This window comes from Peromyscus californicus, unplaced genomic scaffold (genome assembly GCF_007827085.1).
Source record: "Peromyscus californicus insignis strain IS unplaced genomic scaffold, ASM782708v3 Scaffold_10__1_contigs__length_136768540, whole genome shotgun sequence".
In the NCBI taxonomy this organism is placed as follows: Eukaryota; Metazoa; Chordata; class Mammalia; order Rodentia; family Cricetidae; genus Peromyscus; species Peromyscus californicus.
The window spans coordinates 76,900,100-76,927,535 of record NW_026294391.1 but is presented as its reverse complement, the minus strand read 5'-3'; the positions used below and the strand labels follow the sequence as shown (position 1 = coordinate 76,927,535).

At 36.3% G+C, this 27,436-nt stretch overlaps 1 pseudogene; it reads left to right on the top strand.

The window, feature by feature from the left end:
* The first annotated feature begins 22,516 nt into the window (after nt 1-22,516).
* LOC128117017 (FMR1-interacting protein NUFIP2-like) lies at nt 22,517-26,894 on the top strand (annotated as a pseudogene).
* The last annotated feature ends 542 nt before the right edge of the window (nt 26,895-27,436 follow it).

The following is a 27,436-nucleotide window of genomic DNA, read 5'->3' as shown; positions in this document are numbered from 1 at the left end:
TCTTCCCTTCAACTTTATTGCCTCAGTTTGTTACTTCTAAGTTCTGAAAAGTTTTTATAATCCCTTACTATTTGTTACCTGTACAATATTAGGCCTTTCTCCTTAGCTTTCAAATTCTCACATATTATTACAAGTGTTATGTTGGAATCCTAAAACAATAAACCAGAATATAGTTCATTACAAAATGCATGAATGTGAGTCTGACACCTATGTCTCTCCAAAGAGTTTCATCATTGTGTACCAAAGGATGGAGGCTTTAAACTTTTACTTATACAAAATTTGTTCTTCACCCTTTGCTCAATCATGTGTAGTGAGAAATAAAGGCCTAAGATTCATTTGCCCCCTTGAAGAGGCTATTTGTGAAAATTTCTTTTAAAAGTGAGAATAGGGAAGGAACATGTTGTTATTGATACCTTATGAACAAATGGTATATTAAATGTTAAAATATGAAGCAAAACTCAAACATTTAATATAATTATATATATATATATATATGCCACAATGTTGGCAGGATTTATTCTTGCATAGGTCTTTTTCAGGTAATGACAGCTACTGCAAGTTCTTCAGTACAATGTGCATGTCCCATCTAAAAGACTATTTCTCAGATATCTCCACATTTTGGCCCTTAAATTCTTTCTACCCCTTCTTCCATGATTCTTTCTGAGACTTTGAATGGAAGCTTATATAGGTATATTACTGAGGGCTGAGTAATTAACAGTCACTTATCAACATTTTGATCATTAATGAGTGTCTGCATTAACTACTGCTCACTGTAAAAGGCAGCTTCTTTGAACAAAGGTTAAGAGCAGCTTATTAACATATTAACATTGTCTGCTGTCTGCCAGATCAGTGGAAGGTGCTTCATCCAAAAGCAGTATCTATTGAAGAGTATTGAAATATATTGGAGCTGGTAGTTGCTATTGATTAATAAAATGTGCTTTTCAGAACTAAGGTTCAGATTGACAAAGCAAGTTTTATTTTGTGGCTATGCTTCTAGTGCTATTTTGGGCATTTAATAACTTCAAACTTGGTATTACCACCAGATATTATCATGTACTCATTTCCCACTAAGAGAATAGTTTGTCAGTTTATCTAATTCGCTGTATTATTAAAAGGCCAAATTGGCCTGAATTTATTTTGAAATTGTCTCTTCTTTTTATAACTAGTAATCTTTTATCTGTCTGAGAAACTTTTCTTTAATTTGTATTTAGACTTTCTTCTTAATGATTAGTTTCAAGTATATTTTCAAAGTTTGTAATATGAAATATTATACTATTTTAAAGTATTTTACAAATTGATACTTGCTTATTATTTTATTAAAGTAACATTTAAAATCTGTTGATTTAATAATAAAGATGAACAATTGCTTCATTTTGCTTCACAACAATTTATCATTTTAACACATCAGCTGTCAGCCTGATTATCAGCTACAGCCGTCTACAACTGAGCTACGAGACTGCATGAAGTCAGACACAGAAGCATAGTTAGAGAACTCCAGAGTCAGTTTCTTCCAACTCACTGCCAACCTGTCAGCCACCTACCCCATTCACATGCTGACTTGGGAGCATTTGAGCCCCTCCTTAAACCCCAGAATGCCTCCCCAAGACTAAATTTCGAGCATCATTCCACTGGTCCATCACATGACAAGCAAATTTGCAAAAGATGAAACACGAAAAGGCTGAGAAACAATTTTTAAAAAATGACCATCATCATCATCCATCATAGAAATGCAAATTCAGACTACCTTGAGATTTCATTTAACTCAAGTCAGAATGGCCAAGATCAAATTAAAAAAAAGTGATAATAGGTAGAGTTGTTAATGTGCATACTTATTGGTTACTTGTGGACATGCAAGCTGGTGCAGCCACAGTGGAAATAGAGGTTCCTCAAAAAAGCTTAAAAAAATGTCTTCCACATAATCCAGCTATACCATTCTTGGGCACATAACCAAAGTACTATATATCTTACTAAGGAGGTGTCAGAACACAGTCCAAGAATGGAGCCATGTGAAGAGAATTTTGAGTGCTTGTGAGAAAACTCCAGGAAAACAAGACAAGAGTCTTGTGACCTCAGTTTCTTCAAAACACGGAGTTGTTCTTGTTATTTTTTGTGCTCCTTCCAGGTGTAGCAGATAGGAGCAAGTTGACTTCAGCTGTTGTTATTCATATGCCTCTATGGAGAACATGTTTTTGACATATGTGGCTTGTCCTTGTGATTGTAAACTTTATTCGGGTGACTCTTATTATCCCTCAGTGTATAGACTGCCTGATGCTCTGAGAAAAGTTGTCTATTGCATAAGTCTTTAGTCTGACTTATTTTTAGGTCTTACTCTCCCATATTCACTTTGTCAACTAAAGTGGTAAACAAGTGACACCCTGATTCATCAATCTAAAGTTGGCTTTAAGATAAGAGAGTGGAGACCACAAAGAAAGAAGGCTTTGCCTTATTTTGAGCGTGTGCATCAATTCTTAAAGAAGAGAGGAGCAAAAGTATTAAAATCACAACTATTGATTACTTGCGAGTTGTTTGTGATTACAATCCCTGGTTTCCAGAAGAAGGAACTTTACATGAGGAAGGATGCTACAAGATCTGAAAGAATATTGAAAAGACATATAAACAAGGGGAAAGGGTCCTTGTTTAATTTTGTGTCACTTGGACATTGATCCAAACTGTTATTAAAATTCTTAAGAGAAATAATGAGAGTATTAATCATACAGAAAAGATGGCTAATTCCTTGAATAAACTGGACAATAAGACCTTAAAACTGATAAAAGAGGCAAAGAGGGAGGTTTTTTCCCTTTGTAGACAAAATCACAATAGCACTATTTATGTTGGTAATAGTTGCTTCAGCTGCCTTACTGGAGCCTCTTTAAAACACTTATCCTCCATTGTCTGAAAATGACCCTGAAGCTTGGAGAGAAGAATTTGAAAACAAATCTAATCATGAATCATCTTCTCTTCCTAATGAGGATTTTGAGAGCCTATGAAAATGCTAAGTTTACAATCTTCCCAAGCTTAGAGCATGGCAGAGAAAAGGCATTTGTTTAGCAATCAGGGGAAGACCTGATGTCAACAATTATATGGGTTTGATATTTTCTGTATTATCTTACCCTTAACTAACATTCAGTTTTTAAGAGAATTACAGAACTCCACTGAGTTTCAAATTTCATTTGCAGATGACTGTGGAAGGATTGGAGATCATTATCTAGCTGGTAAACTACATGATTTTCTCATATGAACTGAATTTGTGATCACAAAAATTGCCTAGTCTTCTCCCATTCCACAGTTAGAAATGTATTTTATTGATGGCTTATTTAATGGTAGAGAGGGGATTCATGGTCCAGATATTAAACCTATTAATATTTCTTCTCATCATAGCAGGTGAAACTAGATGTTTTGATTCATCTATTACAGTTAATACATAAACTCATAAATATTATTTAAGATTCTGCTTATGTTGTAGGATTATTTCCAGGAATAGACTCATACTTGTGCATAATCTAATGTCCCTGGTTTTATTGCAGAAGGAAATAAGCAAGCTAAGACATTAACTTGCCTGATTTTTATTTCTCCAGAGGAAATTAGGAAAAGAATTTGAATTTGTCATTGCAGATGGATCCACTGAAACATCATGGATTCCCCTTTGGCTCCTCTGGCCCAAAACCAGGTCCATTAAGGACATAGTTGGAGGGCAAGCAGATAGTGGAAGTCACCAGAAAGATAGCAAACATCCAGCTAAAGGTCAAAAAGAGATATCAACAATATCATCAGAAGTAAAATAGGCCCACTTGGGAACAAATTAAGGCCCTAGGCACCAGGAGAGAAGTTATTTTACTAACAACTCTCTATTTAGGACTGGACCTTGGGACTCCAATAGACTCATTCATTCATCAAGTGAAGGGATTGGTTTTAATTTTTCTGTGGGATTTGAATGTCTTCCCATTTGCAATAGAACATAATAACAATTGTATTCCCATTAAAGGCAAAGATGGGATTATACTCTATAAGATACCAGAACTACTAATTATATGTATTTCTATTCAAGCTATTCCATAGATATTTCTCATAAATATAATAAATTAATAATACTGTATATAGTTTAGATGTCTGTTCTTGGTGGCACATTGTTACACAAATGATTTCATTCTTCTGATATTATTATGTTTATAATTTGCTTGCTTATAGGATACTCATATATCAAATGACAATTAGATTTATCTACAATTTCTGAAATTAGAACTACTCTAGATATCCTACTATTAAAAAATAGAGGAGGAGATATTGGAATATGCTATAGAAATGGAGACATGTGAGAATTCTGAGTGCTTGTGAGAAAACTCCAAGAAAACAAGAAAAGAAGTCTTGTGACTTCAGTTCTTCAAAACAACAAAACTGCTAGAAAAAAAATCAGCAGTACTATGCATGATATAGATAAGGAAAAGAACTTTCTGAAATGGAACTCCATTTTCCCAAGAAGTAAGGCCAACAATTGACAAATGGGAATTCATAAAACTGGGATCATAAGCGTACACCACCACTGCCCTGCTTTCCTATGGTTTGCTAATAGTTATGACCCCCTGGGAACTTTATTTATTAACATACAAATAACATTTTAATACAAATAAAATATCACCATAGTGGGATGCCTTGCTTAGCCTTGGTACAGGGGAGAGAAACTTGGTCCTGCTTGAAATTGACATGCCATGCTTTGTTGACTCCCATGGGAGGCTTTACCCTTTCTGAAGAGTGGATGGGAAATTAAAAGGAGATTTGGGGAGGGAAGTGGAGACAAGGGAGGGGAAACTGTGTTGGGTATGCAAAATTAATAAAAAAAAATAATAAAAAAGCATAATTGCCAAAAAAAGACATGCTCAACAAGAGGGAAACAATGCCTGGTACTTGAAACCTAGATAACTACCCAGGGCTAATGAAGTCATGAATATTGGAAGAGGACCTACAAACAATACTTTAGTAAACCAGCATAATCCCTAACAACAACCTAAACATTTGTTCTTATACCCCCAGATAACTATAGCCTTCATTTGTCATCAAGGAAACTTCTCTTTGTCACAAATATAGGCTGCTACAGATTACCAACAATAAATCAAAATACAGAGTTGTGGATCCCAGTCTCAAGGTATACATCTATAAAAGTACTCCTATACCTAAGGATCAGGTAACATTGCTGAAGAAAGGGCAGAAAGATTGTAAAAGACAAGATCAGGGAGTTTCCTGTACAATTGTGTCTCCTGGTAATGTCAGAAGCTACACTCATAAAGTATTACCAGCATGATTGTCCAAAGAATGAGCTGAACAAGGATGACACCAATAGACCTGCCAAAGTTGACAGGGAAAAGCCCACATGGCCTAAACTGTATAAAAAAGAACTGCAGGTAAATAAAGAATGTTGAAAGTGAGAGAAATTGTCTTCAATGGGAAAAAGCACACCAATTGGGTATCCAATACCAAGAGGTTACCCTGAAAGCACACATGAAGGTCATATTATACAGACTAAACAGGTTATATTTAGGAATACATATAGAAATATACTTATATGCATGCAGCAACAATTAATAAAAAAGGAGGACATGAATTTGAAAGAGAAAGGGTGAGTATATAGAAGAGTCTGGAGGGAGTAAAGGGATTATGTATTTATATTATAATCTCAAACACTAAAAAGAAATAACTTTAAAAAGAATAACATGGTGGCCCATAACTTTAATTCCAGCACTTAGGAGCATAAATCAGAAGGATTCGAAGTTATAAACCTGTCTGGATTATTCAATGAGAACTTGTCCAAAAACCAAAAAAAAAAAAAAAAGGAAGGATCAAATGAAGTGGGGAAGAAAAAATAAAATGACTGTGGGAGGGAATGTTAGGCAGAAGATTCATCCACTGAACAGATTGTTTCATAGAAACTCTCTTCCAAGCAAGTGTGATAGGCATCTGTTAATTCAGATGTCTGTCTGTTTCTGTGTCTTCTAGTAACAGTTACTTATTTTTTCAGATATTTGTCCGGATAGTCATGAAGGATGATTTAAGCTGTAAAACGTGGCCTGAATATGAGACAAGGACAGAAGCTAACCTAAACTAATAAATTTGGAATACGTGATCTATGTGACCTTTCTAAGAAAATACCATCTTAACAAAATCTAAGTCAACTCAATTTCTATTTCAAACTTGTCCCAAATAAACCTGATGGATATAGGTAATATTTAATTACAGAATATACATACAGACATATATCACAACAAAATACTACCTCTAATACTGGAGTTACATATATTTAATACTTTTTTGTGATTTGTAAAATAGAAGCCTTAAGGAAGGGCTAAAATTTATAGAATTTGTCAATGAAATCGTCAACATTGATGTCTACAACATGAAGCACCCTTCTCCTAAGATGTTCTGTCACCTGCTCAGTTTTATAAGGTATGCCAATCCTCCAAGACCCTCTATGGACAGTGATTTAATGAAGGTATTCCCAGCCACCTCTAAGTTCCAAGTGAGGAAGCCCATAGTTAAATATAACATATGTGCATTGGCTGATACTTTTAAAGCCAGCTTTTTTATTAACACCACATTGTTTATAGCTTTCAACAAATTAAGAGATAGCCAAACAAACTTTTCAGCATTTTAAATGAGTTTCTTTATCAAGCCTAATTCTTGGGAGGCTGACTCATCAACACATCCACAATCAAAAGTCAGAAAATAAGTCTTTTCATTACTTAGCCAGAGCTTCTGTGAACATACTGGCACTAATTGGTTGGTTTTTTAAAGATTTAAGATGTCAGTTGCCATTGTCTGAGCAATCTGCCAGTTCCTCAAACTATGTACACATTGTTCAGTGACTGCTTTGTTGCTAATACTAATCTATTAACACCAAAATAGTCTACTTACTTTCTGATGGCTCACACTTTAATCCCTTGATTTCTGCTGTATTTTGCTATAGCAATATGTATATATATATATATATATATATATACCTCTTTTTTTCTTTTCGCAAGGTCAAGAAATGGTTTGAGGCTTTCAGCAAATAATAAAAAAATGGTAGGCACCAATACGTTTGCAATAAACATTTAGTAAACATTAGTACCCACTAACTATTCTGTAATAATTTTCTGTGTTTATGTGATTTCTTATGATTGCTCAAGTTATTAAAGATTGGGAGAATCTCAAAAAGAACTTGAAAATATTGCCCTAATTATATCTGTTGAAATGCACATGGGTTGCTTCAAGTCCCTTTCTATAGCAAATAAAGCTGCTTCTGTAAACATGGTGTAAACGTATTTATGTGAACATAAGTCAATTTATGTGGGATAAATAAGTCAATTTATGTGGGGGAAATGCCTTGGAGTGCAATTATGGGTTCACATGGGAGTTACTCATTTAAGAAACTGCTAGTCTGTTCCCATTAGTAATTTTATCAATTTCTCTGCATCCTTCCTGTATGTGGTACCTTTGCTTTTTCTTTTTTTTTTTTTAAATTTTGCCATTGTGACAGTAGCATAATGCTGTTTCATCATGGTTATTACTTTTATTTTCCTAATTGAATAATATTCAATATCTCTAGATGTGTTTATTTGTTATTTCTGCATCCTCTTCAGTGAAAAGTCTTCATATCTGTTGTCCATTTTCTGATTAGGCAAGTATTTTCACTGTTGAGTTTTGAGAACATTTTGTATACACATTATTTGTAACATACATAGTTTTCAAATACATTGCCCCATATAGTAGCTATGAATTTCAGCCTGACAGAGAAGAGCACATTTTAATCTTAATTAAACTAGTTTTGATTAACTTTTAAGGATCATATTTTCAGTATTAAGTCTAAGAATTCTTGCACTACAGCTCACAGGCTTTTTATACTGGGTCATATTTTGAGTATAGAATTCATTTTGAGTTTCCTTGTGTATAAGGTGTGAAAATGAGACAGAAGTTCACTATTTTATTCATGGATTTGTTATTTCAGCACTATTTTCTTGAAAAGCTTATTCTTTCCACCTCTCTAGTGCATTGCTTGCAACTTTCTTTATAAAACACTCTGCTATGTAAAAAGGTTTGAAATATCTCAGAATAAATCTCATTAAATGAAGGAATTTCACAGAGACTTTCTACATGTAATGAAGGTGAAAGTTCTAGTTACAACTCTGAAAAATCAGGTCTGCAAAGCAGTGACTTTACATTGTATAATGCAATTATACCTAAAAATTATGATGGTCAGTTAAGGGCACAAATAACATTAATTGCATTTGGTACGAGGGGCAAGCAGTGACAAATTCCATGGCTTGTTCCTATCCTGTATCATTCATGCATGACATGAATTGTGAAATACCAGTCAAGGAACAGTATTACAACTTTGATATGTTCACAGATATAATTGATTCAGTTTCAATTTAGGCAAAAAAATATTGTGCAACAATATACCTACCTCAAAACTATGATATGTTCTGTTGTTTCTTTTCAAACTAAGTAAAAAAAATTGACAGTTTGTCAAAGCATTCAAGATCATGCAGACTCTCCATAGCCTCAGTTTCACCTTTCAAAGCCAACAGTTTCTTAATGAAAACACTTGGCACTAATCATTTTGAAAGTGTATGCTTCAAAATCATCTTTCATATGTTTATTCCTTCGTGTTCATAATTTCTCAGATCTCTTTTCATTACTCTTAAGGAAACTTATTTCCACTTTATAAATAGCCCCAGTTTCACCAGTTTTCATGATTTGGTCTTCCATTGAGCAAATATTTCAGCACTATATAGATGGTGTATGCTAACATGAAAGACACCCCTTATAGAACATTATTTATAAAAACACAGTAATTTATCTATTATTTTAAATAGAGTGCTTATTTAAATGTGGAAGAAAATTGGCTGCTTCTTTGATCTGGAAATCAATGTTTCCATGCAGAATCAACATTTTATAAGAATAAATAGGAATAAAAGTTTGGTAACAATCACTAAAATATGCTGTACTTGGGTAGAAGTAGAGATTTCATTGTCTTAGAGAACTGTTGATATGAAGAAAATAAAATTTTAAAAAATGAACAAAATGTATTTACCAAACAGATTTTTGAATGGCTATAATTACTGTGATGAGGATAAAGTGTAGGATAACAATAAAAATATAATTTATGAGGTCTGTAAGTCAAAACTGTCAGGTTTGTTTCCATGTTTCATATTGGATTAGAAGTACATCTCAATTTCTATTTCTCAAATGTTTCTATGTATAAAGTACTGAACTAGAAACAGTCACAAAATATTAATATAAATTATTTCCTCCCAGAAGATTATTTGGAAATTCTCCAATAAAATACGATTTATTTCCTCTCACCTTCCAAACATGTTTATGAATTTTCTCTTTTTCTTAAAATTAGTTTAAGACTTATTCTTTAAGGATTTACTACATGTATGTAGTGTATCTTGGTCATATCTACCTCAAATGTCTTCCCTTCTAATTCCTCCCATCTCATACTTCAAAACCCCTTCAAAATTCTTGTACTTTTTAAGAAGCCACTGAGTTCGATTAGTGCTACATGTGTACAGGTATAGGGGGCATCCACTGAAGCATGGGCAATGTACTATTAACCATATCCCTTAAGAAAACTGACTCTCCTTTTCCAACAGAGATTGACTGTCTATAGTTCCAGAGATAGAGGTAAGGCTTTGTTTGTGGTTCCCCCACCCTCCGTACTAAAATTTTGAATGGTTTGACTTGTGCAGCTCTTATGACAATAACCACAAGTTTTCTCAGTTCATGAGTGTAGTGGTCCTGTCATGGCCAGAATATAATTTTGTTCTGGTCCTCCCAACCTTCTGACTCTTACAACTATTTCACCTTTTTGTTTAAAAGTTGTTTGCTACTATATCTCTTTGTATTCTTTCCAAATGAATCAAGAGAAATCTTAATTTTAGAGAAGGAAAAAAGTAATAAAATTGAAATGGCAGAAAATGAAATTAAATGAGGATTGATCATATTGACTTATACTTTTTGTTTGTTTGTTTGTTTTTGAGACAGGGTTTCTCTGTGTAGCTTTGTGCCTTTCCTGGAACTCAATTTGGAGACCAGGATGGCCTTGAACTCACAGTGATCTGCCTGGTTCTGCCTCCCGAGTGCTGGGATTAAAGGCGTGCGCCACCACCGCCCGGCCTCATATTGACTTATTCTTTTTTTTAATATTATTTTATCTTATTTTACAATATAATTTAATTCTACAAATCAACCATGGATTCCCTTGTTCTCCCCCCTCTCACCCCCCTCCCCTTACCCCCAGCCCACCCCCCATTCCCATCTCCTCCAGGGCAAAGACTCCCCAGTCATGGCTTGCTAAAATAATGAAATGTACACTGTAGTTCATAAGAACCAAGCAAAAAGTGACTCAGTGAGGCCAAGGGATTGCTTTTCCAAATAAAACAATCTTCTCAAAATTCCAAGAAAAAGGATGGCATGTTCTGCCTGCCTTTTTTCATAAGTTTATGGAATCTTACCCTTAATGATAAGATCTGCCAACACAATTCTTTAATATATTGCTACCTTTCAGATTATAGGCATACTTTTTGTTTTATATCTGAAAATAACACATTAAACAAACTGCTGCTGAAATTTCTGTTTTACAAAGAACCTGAATGTTTTTATATTCCTAGTAAATACCCTCTTTCCTTACAAAAATGCCTTACTAGTGTTTCATACTTGAGAGAACAGCACTAATTATATGACTGAAGACTTTTACGATTTCTAGTGTTTTCTAATATTTTCATATGTATTTATTGAGGCATAATCAATATTGAGTAAAATTCACCATTATGGTTCATAGTTATTGAATTCTAAATTCATGCAATTGTTTAACAGCTAAAATAAAGATAAACTGTTCTAGCAAGGTGAACAGTTTCATACTCTCCCTTGCTAATGAGTGCTAATTGTTTCTCTGTAAATGTGATTGCTTATTCTAGATTATGTTCAATTTACAATAAAATCAAACAAGGCATGCCTCTGAGAAGATATATGAGGACATTTTCAGAAAGAAACAGCTGATAGAAGAAAAGTCTCCCCTCATCCCCAGAGTAGAAGGCAACAGCTTCCAGTTGTGGCAGATGTATAAAGAGGTTTAATGAAAATTCAGTGCTGCTTTCGTGCCCCTCTGCCTTTGGCACTTGCAAGGGAGTGCATGTATCCCTGTTGCTATAGCTGGCATCATTCCCTGGTAGTTATCAGCCTCTTCATCCTTCCGTAGTAGCCTGAAGATATGGGACTCTAAATGTATATTCTAGGATATCAGCACCACATTTGGACTGCTGAGGGTAGCAGCTACATGAATTGAGCAGTTTCAGAGTAATAAACATTTCCAGTAGGCATGTAGTCATTGTTGTACTACTCAGCTCCTATCATGAAACTGGTTCTCTTACATCTCCATTTGCTTTATTCAGAAAGATATATTCATACATATATGTACAAGCACTTTATATATTCTGTACTTTCAGAGATCACCTGTATAATTCAGATTGTGGTACCATCAGTGTTTCTTGACAAAAAAAAAATGGTAGATTTCTGTAATGGTCTCAGTAGGATCTGGAGTTGGCTTTCCAATTCAATTTAATATAAAGTTGCTAAAGATTCTCCTGATAGAATGGGGGAGCACTGAAAATCCGTGGTGTGAATATTTTAAAAAGAGCTTTGCAAAATAAATGTATGTGATACTTACTCTCTGTGAAGAACAAGAGATTTTGTGACCATACATAAGCATATTCGACCTGACTGTGCCTTTTACTTTGCCTTACTTCTATCAAAGCTCAGCTTTAACTGTCCAGAGTGATTTTAAGGGTAGAAGTCAGCAGTAAAGAGTTCCCACCTTCTTCTCTGGATTACTTTGGATCATCAACACAGTGGCACTTGCATCTTTATTTTCACAGCTGTGGTCTTTCAGGCTTCTTTGAAATACCTTAGCATTTTCCTCTTTATACTTTTGTAGTTATACTGTAACAAAAAATATATACATATCAAAAACATTTGCATACTATTTTGTGTAATGTGTAAGGTGTGATTTAAGATTTAATATTACTTATTAAGATTAGAAAAAATATGAATGCCTCACAAGCTGTCAAGAAAAGCAGAATACTTGGTATTTGTAGTTATTGAAACTAGTAGCATATTGATGCATTGTTATACAATAAATTCTGACATCATGAAAATGTATTTATCCAGTACTTAAAACACAGCACAGTTAAGAAAATGGAGAACATTTTTGCAAATGCATGTAAGTATGTTGCATAGTGGTGGAAGCAACATAGTACTAGATAAGGTTCAGTTTATCTAAATGACCTCCTAAAGCAGAAAATCTGGTTTTAATGTTGCAGTGCATAGATCTTATTTTTTAAGATGCTAGTAGTTTAATTGGTTGGCTGAAACATGTGTCAAAATATGGCATACTGTGATTAAGCAGGAGAAAGTATCTTCTATCCCTTGGTTCAGTGTTGAAAAGTGAATTCAAAGGCTCAGGGAAATTAGAATATTTGAGTAAATTTACTGTGAAAAACTTAATCTTCTTAAATGGGAGGGTTTAGAATGCCCTTTACTAATACTTTAATAGACTTGTGAGAAGGTCATCAGTATACTTGAAATCTATTATTGCTCCTCTCTGAAGATTAGATATAAGAATGGTAGCATAGCTGCTCATTTGAATACCAACCACAAACTATATAATAATAATAAGATACCTGTCAGTCTACATGACAATATGAATGGTGAATATTTCACAAGACTTCACTCCTAGATGAAGGCTTTTATACTTTGGTATATATCTAACTTTTACAACATTTTTGTATTAATTTTAGTCTGAATTGCCTTTATTCTTGTCAGAATATTTATGTATGAGTTTGTTTCTTAGCATTTAATTCTGTGCCACTAAAAAATATTTGTCAGTCTTTGACTACCAGATTGTTTCAATTACAACAGCTTCATCTAGATTTGAATAATGTAACAGGAGGCCTCCAACTATTGGTTTTTATTTGCCACCACTTAAATTTTCAGAATTTATTGCTTTAGAATATTTTAGTGACACAATTAATGATTTCATTTTAAAGATATTTACATAATACTTAACTGGCTACTATCAAAATTATTGATGCATGATCTTCAGGTTTTTTGGTCAGTTTTTAAAATAGCTATATATGTAAAATATCATTGATTTATTATTGTCATTCTTTTGTTGGAAGTGCCTGGGGGTATCATGGGGAGTAAGTAGGGAGGGGTGAATGCAGATAAGATATATTGGATATGTGTATAGAATTCTGAAACAAAAGGTAAAAATAAACAACAAGAAGGTATTAGCACAAAAACAGACACATGGAACAATGGAATAGAATTGAAGACCCAGACATAAATCCACACATGCATGAGCATCTAGTGTTTTAAAAAGAGGCTAGAAATGCACACTTGAAATAAGATAGTATCTTGAACAAATTTTCCTGGTCAAACTGAGTGACTTTGTAGATGAATCCAAAGAGATCCATATTTATCATATAGCACAAAATTCAACTCTAAATGGATCATAGATATCAGCATGAAATCAGATACACTGAACCTAATAGAAGAGAAAGTAGGAAATAGCCTTTGACTCACTGACACAGGAAAACACTTTCTGAACAGAACTATGTTAGCACAGGAAGTAAGATCAAAAATTTAAAAAATGGGAGTTCATGAAACTGAGAAGTTTCAGCAAGGCAAAGGACACCCAACATTTGCACAAAGCAGTGTCCTACAGAATGGGAAGAGCTATTTAATAACTACATATACAATAGGGGGGTAATATCAAAAATATATAAAGAACTCAAGAAGATAGTATGAAAGCAAATAACCCAATTAAAATATGGTATGCAGATCTAAACAGAATTCTCAATAGAGGAAAGTCAAATGGCTGTGAAACAAATATTCAACATCATTACCAATCAGGGATTTCCAAATTTTTAAAAAAAGCTACTTTGAGGTTACATCTTATACCTGTCAGATTGGCTAAGATCAACAAAATAAGTAACATCTCACAGTGGTGAGGATGTGGAACAAGAGAAACACTCATATATTGATGATGGGATTGCAAACTCAAGTAGCCACTATGGAAATCAGTGTAATGGTTCCTCCAGAACATGGTAATAGGTCTACCTTAAGGTCCAGCTTTACCACTCTTGGACATATACACAAAGGATACTTTATCCTACCAGGTGCTCAACCATGTTCATTGAGGTTTGTCTTAGAGTTTTATTGTTGTGAAGAGACACCATGACAATGACAATTTTTTATAAAGGAAAAGATTTCATTGGTTTATAGTTAAGAGGTTTAGTCCATCATCATCATGGCAGGATAAATGGCAGAATGCGGGCAGACATGGCACTTGTGTGGTGCTAAGAGCTCTACAGATGGATCTGCAGGCAGCAGGAAGTGAATGAGTCACTAAGCCTAGCTTGAGGTTCATGAGACCTGAAAGCATGCCCCAAGTGACACACTTCTTCCAACAATGACACACTTTCTAATAGTGGCACTCCCTATGATCTTATGGGGGCCATTTTATTTTAAACCACCACATTGTTCAGTTCACAAGAGCCAGAAATTGGGAAGAACCTAGATGTTCCATAACAGAATGTTGAATAAAGAAAATGTACATTTACACAATGCAATATGATTACTCAAGCACTAAAAAAAAAATAAAATACCATCAAGATGTTTGAAGGTAAATGGATAAAGCTAGAAAAATTATCCTGAGTGAGGTATCCCAGACCCAGAAAGACAAATATGGTATGAATTTGCTTATATGTAGATTTTAGTTGTTAAGTCAATGATAACCAAGCCACAATCCATGGAACCACTGAGGTAAGATATTGAGTAAGAAACTAGAGGGAACAAATTGATATTATTAGAAACAAAATGTATAATAGATAATGATGGATGTATGGGGGCAGGCTGGAACAGGAAAATCAAGTGGGGAGGAAAGGGGGTTTTGGGAGGGAATATTGATAGAGACAGCTAAAATTCAGGTGTATTTGAGGGATATGCACAAAACTCAATTCCAAGTGGATCAAAGACCTCAACATAAATCCAGTTACACTGAACTTGATAGAAGAGAAAGTAGGAAGTAGTCTTGAATGCACTGGCACAGTAGACCACTTCCTAAATATAACACCAGCAGCACAGACACTGAGAGCAACAATTAATAAATGGGACCTCCTGAGACTGAGAAGCTTTTGTAGAGCAAAGGACACAGTCAATGAGACAAAATGACAGCCTACAGAATGGAAAATGATCTTCACCAACCAACCCCACATCTGACAAAGGGCTGATCTCCAAAATATATAAAGAACTCATAAAGCTAGACTTCAAAATACTGAACAATCCAATTAAAAAATGGGCTACAGAGCTTAACAGAGAATTCACAATAGAAGAATCTCAAATGGCTGAAAGACATTTAAGGAATTGCTCAACATCCTTAGTCATCAAGGAAATGCAAATCAAAACAACTCTGAGATACCATCTTACACCTGTCAGAATGGCTAAGATCAAAGACACTGAAGACAGCTTATATTGGAGAGGATGTTGAGCAAGGGGAACACTCCTCCACTATTGGTGGGAATGCAAACTTGTACAGCCACTCTGGAAATCAGTGTGGCGGTTTCTCAGAAAATTGAGAATAAGTCGTCCTCAAGACCCAACTATACCACTCATGGGCATATACCCAAGGAATGCATAATCTTACCACAAGGACAAATGCTCAACTATGTTCATATCAGCATTATTCATAATAGCAAGAACCTGGAAACAACCTAGATGCCCCTCAATGGAAGAATGGATAAAGAAAATGTGGCACATATACACAATGGAGTACTACTCAGCAGTAAGAAACAATGATATCATGAAATTTGCAGGCAAATGGATGGAACTAGAAAATACCATCCTGAGTGAGGTAACCCAGACTCAGAAGGACAAACATAGTATGTACTCACTCATAAGTGGATACTAGATGTGAGGGAAGGGATGGCCAGATTGCAAATCACAGCTCCAGAGAGACTAGCTAGCAGGGAAAGACACATGGATGGTCCATCGAAGGAGAAGTGGAGGAGAATTACATGAGCGGACTGGGAGTGGGGGGTGCCAGAGGGTGAGGAGTAGGGCATGAGAACATAGGGAAATGGGAGGGTTGAGCTGGAATAGGACAGAGTGAGAGGGTAGGGAGGGAAATACCATGATAGATGAGGACATCATGGGAATAGGAAGAAGCAGGGTACCGGGGAAGCTCTCAGGAATCCACAAGGATGACCCCACCTTGGAGTGCTGGCAGTGGTCCAGAGGGTGCCTGGACTGGTTTACTCTGGTGACCATTCTAGTGAATACCCTAACCGTCATCATAGAGCTTTTGTCCAGTGACTGATGGAGGCAGATGCAGAGATCCACAGCCAGGCGCCAGACTGAGCTCTGGGAATCTAATCGATGAGAGAGGAGGGATTCTGCAGGCGGGGGACGTTGGGATCATGATGGGAAGATGTGTAGAGATGACCGGCCACAGTAGTGGAAGCCCATGAGCTGTAGACTAGTGACCGTGGAGCACCCATGGGACTGGGCTAGGCCCTCTGGATATGGAAGATGGCTGTTTGGCTTGAACTGTTTGGGGGGCACCCAGGCAGGAGGATCGGGATCCATCCCTGGTACATGGGCAGGCTTTTGGGAGCCCAGTGCCTGTGGTATGACTACTTGTGCACTCTTGGTACAATAGAGAGGAGCTGGGACCTGTCTAGGCTCAGTGTACCTGACTCTGCTGACTCCCCATGGGGGCCTTGATTTGGGGGATGTGGGGATGTGGGGTGGCTTGATAGGGAGGGCTGGAGGGTGGGAAGAGGGAGGAGGGGAGAATCTGTGGGTGATATGTAGAGTGAGTAGAAAATTTCTTAATAAAGAAAAATGAAAAGAAGAAAAAATAAAAAAAAAACAACTATCTTGTAATGTATAAATGTTGTTGATGTTCTGAAGTATTTTGCACCTTTAAGAACTTTAAGATCACTATTTACCCCAGTGAATGTTCTATTGCTTCGTTTTCTTTTTGCCTGTGTGCCCAAGGCCCTTTACAGCACCTGCTCTCTGAGACTGTTTTAGGGTCACCATCCTGTTTGGTTTCTTCTAAAAACTTGTCCAGATAAAAAAGATTTCCTTCAAAATGTACTGGTCCTTCTTGGCTGCTCTAAGTTCTAAACCAGAAAACTAATTATCAGAAATAAATCTGTTGGTCTTTATTCTGGCTTCTAGATTGCCATTACTCTTGTCCCCATCCAAGATTATTTTACTGGGCTTCTAAACACTCAGAAATATATCTGCACAACCACTCCAGGCTCAGTAATAATCATGACAAATTTTATTTCTACCTTCAAATTTACTGTCCATATTCTTGGATTGGTTGAAGATCTATTGAGCATACTAAACTGCATTAGAAGTTAAAGGATTGGATAGAGCAAGAATTTGTACTATTCTTACTAAAGACTATATACACTGCTGTGTGGCATGTAGAAGGCTGGAATCATCAGTTAGCTACTAAGTATCTGGTTGGTCCTATTGAGAGTTCAGTATTGGACTTTACTGTTAATACTATATATTATCATATAGACAAAGATTATAGAAAATCAACCCATACTACTAAATATATGAATAATTGCCAATTTTCCCAACAGATAAGGTAAATTTTCAAGTAGCTTCTAAACTTATAACTTATCAAATATTTGAAACTTGGAATTTTTTTTTCTTTGTAGGATGGAATTCTAGCATGTGACTAAATGAATGAATATATATATTCCTGTATTTCTCAGAGTAACACCCAAGACCAATATGTATATTTATGAGTCTATTATTAAGATTTCTCTCCCTCTCACAATATCTGTGACATAACGAGAAAGGGTAGATTTTTATTCAGTTTGCAGGCTTCATTCCATGCTCAACTGGTCAAGTTTCTGAATCTCTGGTGGGCAGAGCATCATGGCAGGAAGAATATACTGAAACAAACTTGGTTATCTCATATAGTCCAGGACACAAAAACAAGAAGAGGCTATACCTACAGGACACCCTCCCTTCACCTATGTGACACCTTCTAAGTTTTCTTCACCTTCCAATGACCCATCACTTTACAATATAGTGAACCTATGGAACTCAGAGTCTATGTTATCCAATCACTTCCCAAAAGTTCCATTTCCAAATATTGCTTCATTGTGGACCAAACCTTCAACATAAAAATCTTTGGTAAATATCTCATACACAAAAACAAAGGCAAGTTTCATAGTTAATATATTCTACAAGGAACCATATTTATCAGCATTTTAAATAACGGTGTATTTAGGATATCTAACACATTTATAATGGAGAAACTTTTATTTGTTTACATATCCTATAACCTGTATAGTTTATCCATGCAGTATAAACGAAGACACCTGGATTGCTGACTTAAATATAGTACGATTCTTAAATAGATTACCATCAAACAGCAAAAAAATGGGTTTTAATTTTCCAAGGAATCTACTGAAAGGCATGTAGATTTTATTTACTGAAAGTATGAAAAGCTAATTAACACGCAACTATCTTAGAGAAGCACACACTCATACTGTGGAATGTCTTTGTTAGTGCCTATTTCTCTTAATCCCCATGCTTAAAGTTCATATTAAAATACCTTTGATAAAACCTTAGGTCTGCTTCTAAAAAAATCAATTCATACACAGTGGCTATAAATATAAATTGGTAATAGTCTTAGCTTTAATGATTAACGAACATAAATTAATCGTGTGTGTTGCATATCTACTAATGAATAGAAGAATTAAATCTTTATTTAGATTCTAGCAGGTAAAATCTTGACCACCATGCCATATTGACTAGGAAGGAGAAAGAATCATAGTATTCATGCTATGTGTGACAACTTGCCTTTATGCTCTCATTCCCAGATGTCATAGGTCAGGCGAAAGACAGTTTAGGCATAACATTGGAAGATTGTGCTAATTTACACTGGCTGAAGATGCAAACAGAATTCAGGTCCATAAAACATAGAAAATCATGCATTCATCTTTTATGGACAAAACTGATATAATTTATTTTAAAAAAACTAACTTTGAAGATGGTTGCTGCCAAATATTTAAGAAAATACTTTTAGAAATCATATGGCAAAACCTGTATACTTCACATGTACAAGTGAACACAATGAAATGACTGGTAATTTAACTCTAAATTTCCTTCTAAGTGACATATTTTACTTGGTTCCATTATCTTAAACAGTGTGAAAAACAGTATATCACAGGAAATTTAAGAGTACTTTATTGTCCTTGCTTTCACTGTCACTTTAAGTTAGAAAGCAATTAACAAATGACCCTATATTTGTTATCTTTTCTGGACGTCTGAATTCTCTACTATATTTTAGATGACTTGTGTTACCTTGGGAAATGATTAAGCCAGTCAATGTCCCTCGCAAAGCTGCCATTGACTGATAAGTGAACTGCATATTAGTTTAAGGATCCTTATCATACTGAAGGTTTTTGTCAGAACCTGTGATAGCCTGATTTTGCATATTTAATATGGGATTAGAAGAGATTTGTTCATTGATGACTTCCACATGTTGCTGATACTAGAAATACTTCAATAATACACTGTTGTTTGCCATGTTCCTTTTAGATATGCAGAAGAAACAAACTCATGTGACTTTGTTTTCGGAAAGAGCTTTCTTATAGTTTAGTTTTTATCTTTTAATTAGAACCAGAAAGTGACAAATTTCTTGAAACTAATTTTGCCTGGTTTGGACTTGCTCACTTCTTTGGGACAAAAAAAAAGTTCTTCTCAACCCTTTATAGTTCATTTTTAAACCTGTAGGCAGCAAAAGAGATTCATGACAGAACAAAAAGTGAAAGATTTAACTATACAACCTCCTTTAGAGAATCAATTCCTGCCCGCTTTAAAAATGGAAATAGATGATACACAGAACTGTAACAAACTTGTTTTGTTAGTAGTTTTGGAAGTATTTTTCACCTGTTTATATCCTTCTTAGTAACATTTGTTTTTTTCTTTCTGTCTATAGTGCCTAATCTTAGACTTTGTCCTCTCACATCTTTTGTGTGTTTTAGAAGGTAAATAAAAATACAGGAACTGAGACATTATGATGAACTAGAAGCCTTCAGGTAACTTTATTTTTTTGTGAGACCAGAGGCAAATTGCTTAAGCTTGGAAGCTGTGCTTAACTTGCTATGTTTAAAACAAAGAGTAACAATGTCTGCTTTCAGGGAGCTTATCTAAGGACAGATTAGACCATAGACAGGAGATACACTGAACACATTTTGAATAAGTAAGCCAAGAACATTTACTATAAGGATTGTAGGAGTTCATTAATGGAAAATTGCACAGGATTTGGTGCTGGAGGCCACTGGTTCTGACACAGAAAGCATCAGACAAGGCATTTTAATCTGACACTGAAAAGTATTTTTTTAGACTCTATATTCAGATATCCCCTTCTCTAGAGGTGTTATGAAGTAGCTAATGGGAAAAATGGGTAGGCAACTTTACCTGGAGTGGTGGGAAGTAGAAGAGGTAAATAATACTAAGGATGTTTTTAAAAGCCATAGGGAAGGCGGGTGGTGGTGGTGCATGCTTTTAATCCCAGCACTCAGAAGGCAGAGGCTGGTGGATCTCTGTGAGTTTGAGTCGAGCCTGGTCTACAGATCAAGTTCCAGGACAGGCTCCAAAGCTACACAGAGAAACCCTGTCTCAAAAACAACAACAACAACAAAAGCCATAGGGAAATATATTACTTTAAAAATACGTATTTATTATATTTCATATTATATTATTAAATGTGTACATACATGTATACATCTATGTATTCATGAAAATATACATTTTAAGTGGAGTTATGCCATATGAGGTGACTTTAGTATCAAGGACCATAGATTATCTCACAGAATTCCCATTGGCAGCCATGAGAAACCTTTCTTTGAGTTTTTGGTTGGGGAATAAGAGAGACCCAATACAATATGGACTTTTTCCATTGCCCTTTGCTGCCTTCCAGGATTCAGAAATAAGACCTGCTTGCTGAAGATATGACTTCAGACACAGGACTTGCAGTATTTTAGCTGGAACCTTCCTGGAAGCCTCCTCCTTGAGGAATGACTGTCAAAATATCTGAAGATATTATGCAAGCTGCCAAGGAAGGAAAGAAATCAATATTCCTACCCAGCTATAAAGCTTATGAAACACAACAATAGCAACTGACAAGGTAGCCACATTGGTGAAATAGTGACAATTCTATCTTAGGGGTAACCAACATGTATCGAATTATACTTAAGGACTGCTCAACATAAGGGTATTCATGCCTGGTTATGTAAGCCTAGCTATTCACAGCTTGACTGACCACAGACCCTAGAGAAGAACACACTACTGCCACTTTCATAAATTAATATAATGTCTAATTGTATTCTAAATCTTTACCCTCATACCCACAGATATGTGAAGTTCCCATTCCTCGTGAAAGAAACGTCTTCTTGCAATAGGTGGACACTATTATAAAGATCTATAACTGGTCAAATACAGAGATTAAGTGATCACGTTGTACCCAATCCCCAACTGATATATCTACAATGCAACACTACACCCAAGGCTCAGAGAAATCAAAGAGTGGGTGAAAAAACTGTAAGAGCCAGAAGACCAGAAAGCTTGCTGGTATATACTGTCCTCTAGTCATGGAAGACAAATTGGACCAGTATAGTCTCAACCATATGGTTGTATGAACAAGATCTGCTTACTGATACAGAGTAATATACCAATGTGGACAATGTAAATTTGATAAGCCCTCACCCCTATAAGAAAAGCCATAGATGCTTAATGGCTGTTCATAGAGAGAGAATACGTTTTCTTTAGCTACAAACGTTTTCATGGATTGTCCAATCGTGACTGTGTACGTGTGTGTGTGTGTGTGTGTGTGTGTGTGTGTGTGTGTGTGTGTGTGTGTATAGTTACATATATATGTAACAATAATAACTAAAGAGGAGATCTTTAGTTTGGAAGGGAGTAGGGATACACAGGAGTTTGAATCAGGAAGGAAAGTGCAGTAAAGATGGAGATGCAGTGCTCTTGTAGAGAGTTACAAAATAACAAAATAAAATAAATGAGTGAATTAAATTTAAAATAAAGATTTCATGGAAACTTAGGGAAATTTTAAAGCTTAAAAGTATGAGAGTAGGCTCCCTCACCCGCCACCCTAAGCCCACCTGTGCCCTTGGGGTTTGCTGGCTGGGTCCCCTTCGTCCCTCTGGTCATTTCCACCACTAAACTCCCCTTTGGGGCACCGGACCCTGCAGTATGCCCATGAGACTTCTCCGGAGGGTAGCGCCCCTGGCCTGCTCTTCTCAGAGCCAGCTAGGCTGGAATGTTCTCTCCTCCTCATTGGGCCGCTTCCTGTCTGCCATGTTGGAAGCCAATTCCTGTCACCGACTGGTGAGGGGTGGGGTAGGGGAGGGGAGCGGCCTGCACCATGGACCAAGGTGCAGCAGGATGCGCGGGTGGCCTGGCGGGAGAGGAGCTTGAAGGGGAAGGAGGCCCTGGCGGCGGTGTTCCGCGGGCCTTCCAGGGGTAAGGTGATTCATTTTGGGTAGAGGCGGTGCCTGAGGCCCGGTGGGGTACCCAGCAGGAACCAAGCTCCCTTCCTCCCGGGTCACAAGTTTCTCTGCCACAGGAATCTTGCCAGGTTCGCTCAGGACTCCACCTCAAAGGCTTTCACTTAGGCCCTTTTCTTTCTAGCAGGCCCTTTCAAAAAAAAAAAAAAATGAAAAGAAAAAAGAAAAAAAAAGGTTGGGGGGAACACCTCTTAAACCTTGTTCCATCCATTTTCCACACAACACGGAAACTTCTGGGCAGGGGTAGTGAGTGCAGGGAGAGATTAATCAAATACTGGATTGTAGGGACAAAGACAGTTTGGGTCCCCTCTTTAAGGAACTGAAGTGGCTTGTCTGTGAGGTTGTGGAATGCCAATGGACAAGACTTTTGGTGGTATTGCAGTGAAAGGTATTTGGTGCATTTTAAAACTGATGTCGATCCCCAAACTGAATTTTATTTAACATGTTAAACATAAAAACTCTTGAGGAAATACTCAAGAAATAAGCATCAAAATTTATATATTCACAGATTAAAAGTGTGTTTATAAACTGAAGAGAAATGCTAAGGAATACTTAGAAAATGTTAAACTCAGCCTGGCATTTAATATAAGCAATTACTGCTGAGAAACTTATTATGGATAATGTAACTTTGAAGACATAAGCTGGATATCAGATTTTCTTTTGTAAGGTGGTAGGGACTGATGTTACTGTGCAGTACAAGTTACATGTTTAATTGTTAGGATCTTGTAGAGCAGCCTAGAAACTTAGGAGTTATGTAACACTGCGTTAATTTTGGGTTTCAGAAGGTGAGAAAGTATTAAGGTTGTCAAATAATGGTACTTCTTAGATTTAAAATTTATGATTTATGAAGTTTATGTATTTCCCGCAGGACTTATCACTCCATAGAGATGCAGACCCTGAACCATTGGAAGGGGCACCCCTCAAAATATGGGATAAAGAATAAGGAGGGAAATCTTTTTTAGGAAATTTTGAGAGAATATTAACAGTTTGGGGTGATCAGTTTTTCATGTGTGGTTTGGTCACACAGTGCTATTGCTTCATTGTGTACAGTGCTAACTAAGAAAAGTAGAATATATTTGAGACATACTTGTGGCTTTTATGACCTGTTACTCTCAAACCTTTCAGTATCTGGTTTTCTGAATCCAGAAGAGGAAAAGAGAAGACCACATGTGTTGAGTGATGGCAGTAACAAATCCAAAAGCTAGATTTATCAATACTCAAGGTTTGGCTGAGTCCATTTGAAGTGGAGTTAGCATGGCAGCCCTAAATAAGAAAAGTGCTAGGAATTCTGTAATTTCTTTCTATAATAACTACAGTCTTCACATTTTCCTTAAATATTTAAGCTTTAAAAGATGCCTTTCATACTTTCTTCATACCAAGGCCACAGGGGAAAAGTATTAAGAACTTAAATGCAAAAAAAAAAAAAAACAACTTTTGTCATTAAAACAAGTATAGTGGGCTATATTATTTTATAAAATGAGGATTGAACCTAGGACCCTGTGTGTGCTAGGCAGGAATTGTCTACCACTCAGCTACAGACTCAGCTCTTACAATATGTTGTAATTCTGGTGTCTCACGCTCCTGTAGCTGGAGTTAGTGTGGGCCATCATTCCTACCTGAGCTGTTTTTTCCATAAGTGATTCCTGGTGTCTGACTCTCTAGTACTCTTAGGTAGAATTGTTCTGCTTTATTTACAAGACTGCTTTGGTTCAACTTGGTTTGAACATCAACTTTATTTTTGCATTTAATATTGCCTACCTTTAGTTGAAATACAAAAAAATTAGGACCAGTGAGCCAGAAGGTACAAATACTGCTCAACCTATTGAGCTAATAAATGGTGAGGTAGTTCTTATCTTTGGTCCAGAGTTTCATGAGGGTAAAACTAGATTTGAGTCTCCCCTGCCTTTAATTTTTAAGATAGGATTGCAGGGATACACCACTATGCCTGGCTCAACTTTCTGCTTTATGTTTGTTTTTTGAGACAGGGTTTCTCTGAAGCTCTGGTCTGGAACTCACTCTGTACACCAGGCTCCTCTAGAACTCAGAGAGCCTGCCACTGCGTCTGCCCCCTTATTGCTAGGATTAAAAGTGTGCACCATCACTGCCCAGCAGCTATCTGTATTTTTTTAAAGAAAATTTTATAGGAAAAATACCACATAATGGACTTGTCTCTTTTGTTTCATAGTTAGACTCTTTCTATGAGGGGGAAAAATATTTGAGACAGATTCTTAATATGTAGCTCTGACTAGCCTGGAATTCATTTATGTAGAATAGTCTGGCTTCAAACTCACAGATTGCCCTACTTCTGCCTTCTCAGTGCTAGGATTGGAGGCTATGGTGAAGTAAATGGTAATGCTGGAGAAAGAGAGATATCTTTAAAGAGCCTCAGTACTGATGAAGCTACTAACCTATTTCTAGGTCCTCAATGGCAACCAGCAAGTTGTAGACACTAACCTGAAGCAGACTATAAAGACCAGAACCTTTGGAAAAGCAGGAATTAAAACCAAGAATTTTATTCAGAAAAACAGTATGGACAAAAAGAATGTGAAGTCTTATGAAAATAAATCTGGAGAGAACCAGGCTGTAGATAAGACCGACACTGTAGCAATCCGAAGTGGCGTCATAACAAATAATTTAGGTTATATCACTGATGGCTATATGGGGAAAGGAGCAGATAATAATGGTAGTGGATCTGAGAGTGGATATACCACTCCTAAAAAGAAGAAAGCTAGGCATAATAGTGCTAAGGGTTGTGAAAACCTTGATTTAATGCAGGACAAAATAATGTAAGAGACGAGTGTGCCAGCATTAAAACAGGGACTTGAAAGTTTAAAGCCTCACTATACTGAACAAAAGGGAACTCGAGCAGATAGTTCGGAGCCTGTTTGGAAGTATGAAACTGGACCTAGAGGAACAAGTCATGGAAAATCTGCTGTAGGTGACATACTTTGTAAAAGCTCAGATGTTAAACCTGGTTTGAACAGCAAAAAGTTTGAGGATCGGCCTAAAGGATGCCTCAGCTGCTGCCTCCAAAGAGGACTCGTGGACCTTGTTTAAACCACCCCCAGTTTTTCCAGTGGACAATAGCAATGCTAAAATAGTTCCTAAAATAAGTTATGCAAGCAAAGTTAAGGAAAACCTCAACAAAACTGTATAGAACTCTTCTGTGTCACCATCCTCATCTTTATCCTCTTCATTATCTACTGAGGAAACTCAGACCCAACCTTCAAGCCGATTATCCCAGGTCCCCATGTCAGCTCTGAAATCTGTTACTTCGGCCAACTTTTCTAATGGGCCTGTTTTAGCAGGAACTGATGGAAATGTGTATTCATCAGGGGCTCAGCTATTGCTAACTACTGCTGCTAAAATTTTAACACCTATCTCTACTGGGACTGATTCAGTTCTTCAGGACATGAGTCTGACTTCAGCAGCTATTGAACAAATTAAGTCTAGCCTTTTTATCTACCCTTCAAATATGCAAACGGTGCTGTTAAGCACTGCACAAGTAGATCTGCCCTCTCAGACAGATCACTGAAACCTGCGGGATATCTTCCAGAATCAATGGGGTTTATCATTTATAAATGAGCCCAGTACTGGCCCAGAGACTGTTATTGAAAGTCATCAGATCATAAAGTGATGGAAGTGACAATTCAAGGAGAATATCCTGCCACTTTGGTTTCACAGGGTGCTGAAATAATTCCCTCAGGAACTGAGCATCTTGTGTTTCCCAAGGCTTATGAGCTGGAAAAACGGACTAGTCCTCAGGTTCTGGGTAACAGTCTAAAACCAGGGACTATTGAGAGTGGAGCCTTATCATTGGAAGCCAGTCATATAGGTGACCAGCAGAAAGCAGACACCAGAAGTCAAGGTGCTTTAGTGTTTCTCTCAAAGGACTAGAAATAGAAAATCAAAATCTTCTGGCCTCTCCCACAAGCACTTTATTAGGCTCCACCAAAGAACAGAGATACCAGAGAGGCCTAGAAAGGAATGATAGCTAAGTTCTTTTGACCTGAGTGCTGCTATTGTATATCACACTAAAGAAATGGAATCTATATGGAATTTGCAGAAGCAAGATTCCAAAAGGATAATTACTTACAATGAAGCCATGAATAGTCCAGATCAATGAAGGACCAGACTGCCTATTTGTAACCTTTCTGCAGCATTAGAGCCACTGTTCATGGGGGACACAAGGCTTTTATGCTCCTAGATCAATGCAGCAGAGGAACCATAAGTAGAATCACAGGATAATATATACATACACACACATTTATACATATATATATATATATATATTTATTATATATATATATATATATATATATATATATATATATATATATATATATATATATATATATATATATAGTTATTTTTTAAAATGCAACTGAAAGTAATTAGACTACTTAAGGAATCAAATTTATTTCAAGAGACTACACATGGTTATTTAATCTCCAGTACTGAATAGTGTTTTTCTTGTATTTTGTTAGTTTTTGTTTTTAAGTGTGAATGCAAGTGATTAATGAATACGTACTTAACAAGTGTGGTCCTAAAGTTCCTGCTGTCATTGACTTGGGAAACAAATGACCCACTGGAAAGACAAATCCACTTACTAGATATCTGTATCTTCTTCTGTGATTAAAGTGATACACTAATCATGGGGCACCCAGAATGATGCAACATTTTCCCCTACTCTACCCTTGATCTTTTAGTTATTTTGAGCCCTGGAGAATGCTGGATAAATGCCTTAAAGTTTACAGGGATGCGTTTTTTTTTAATCC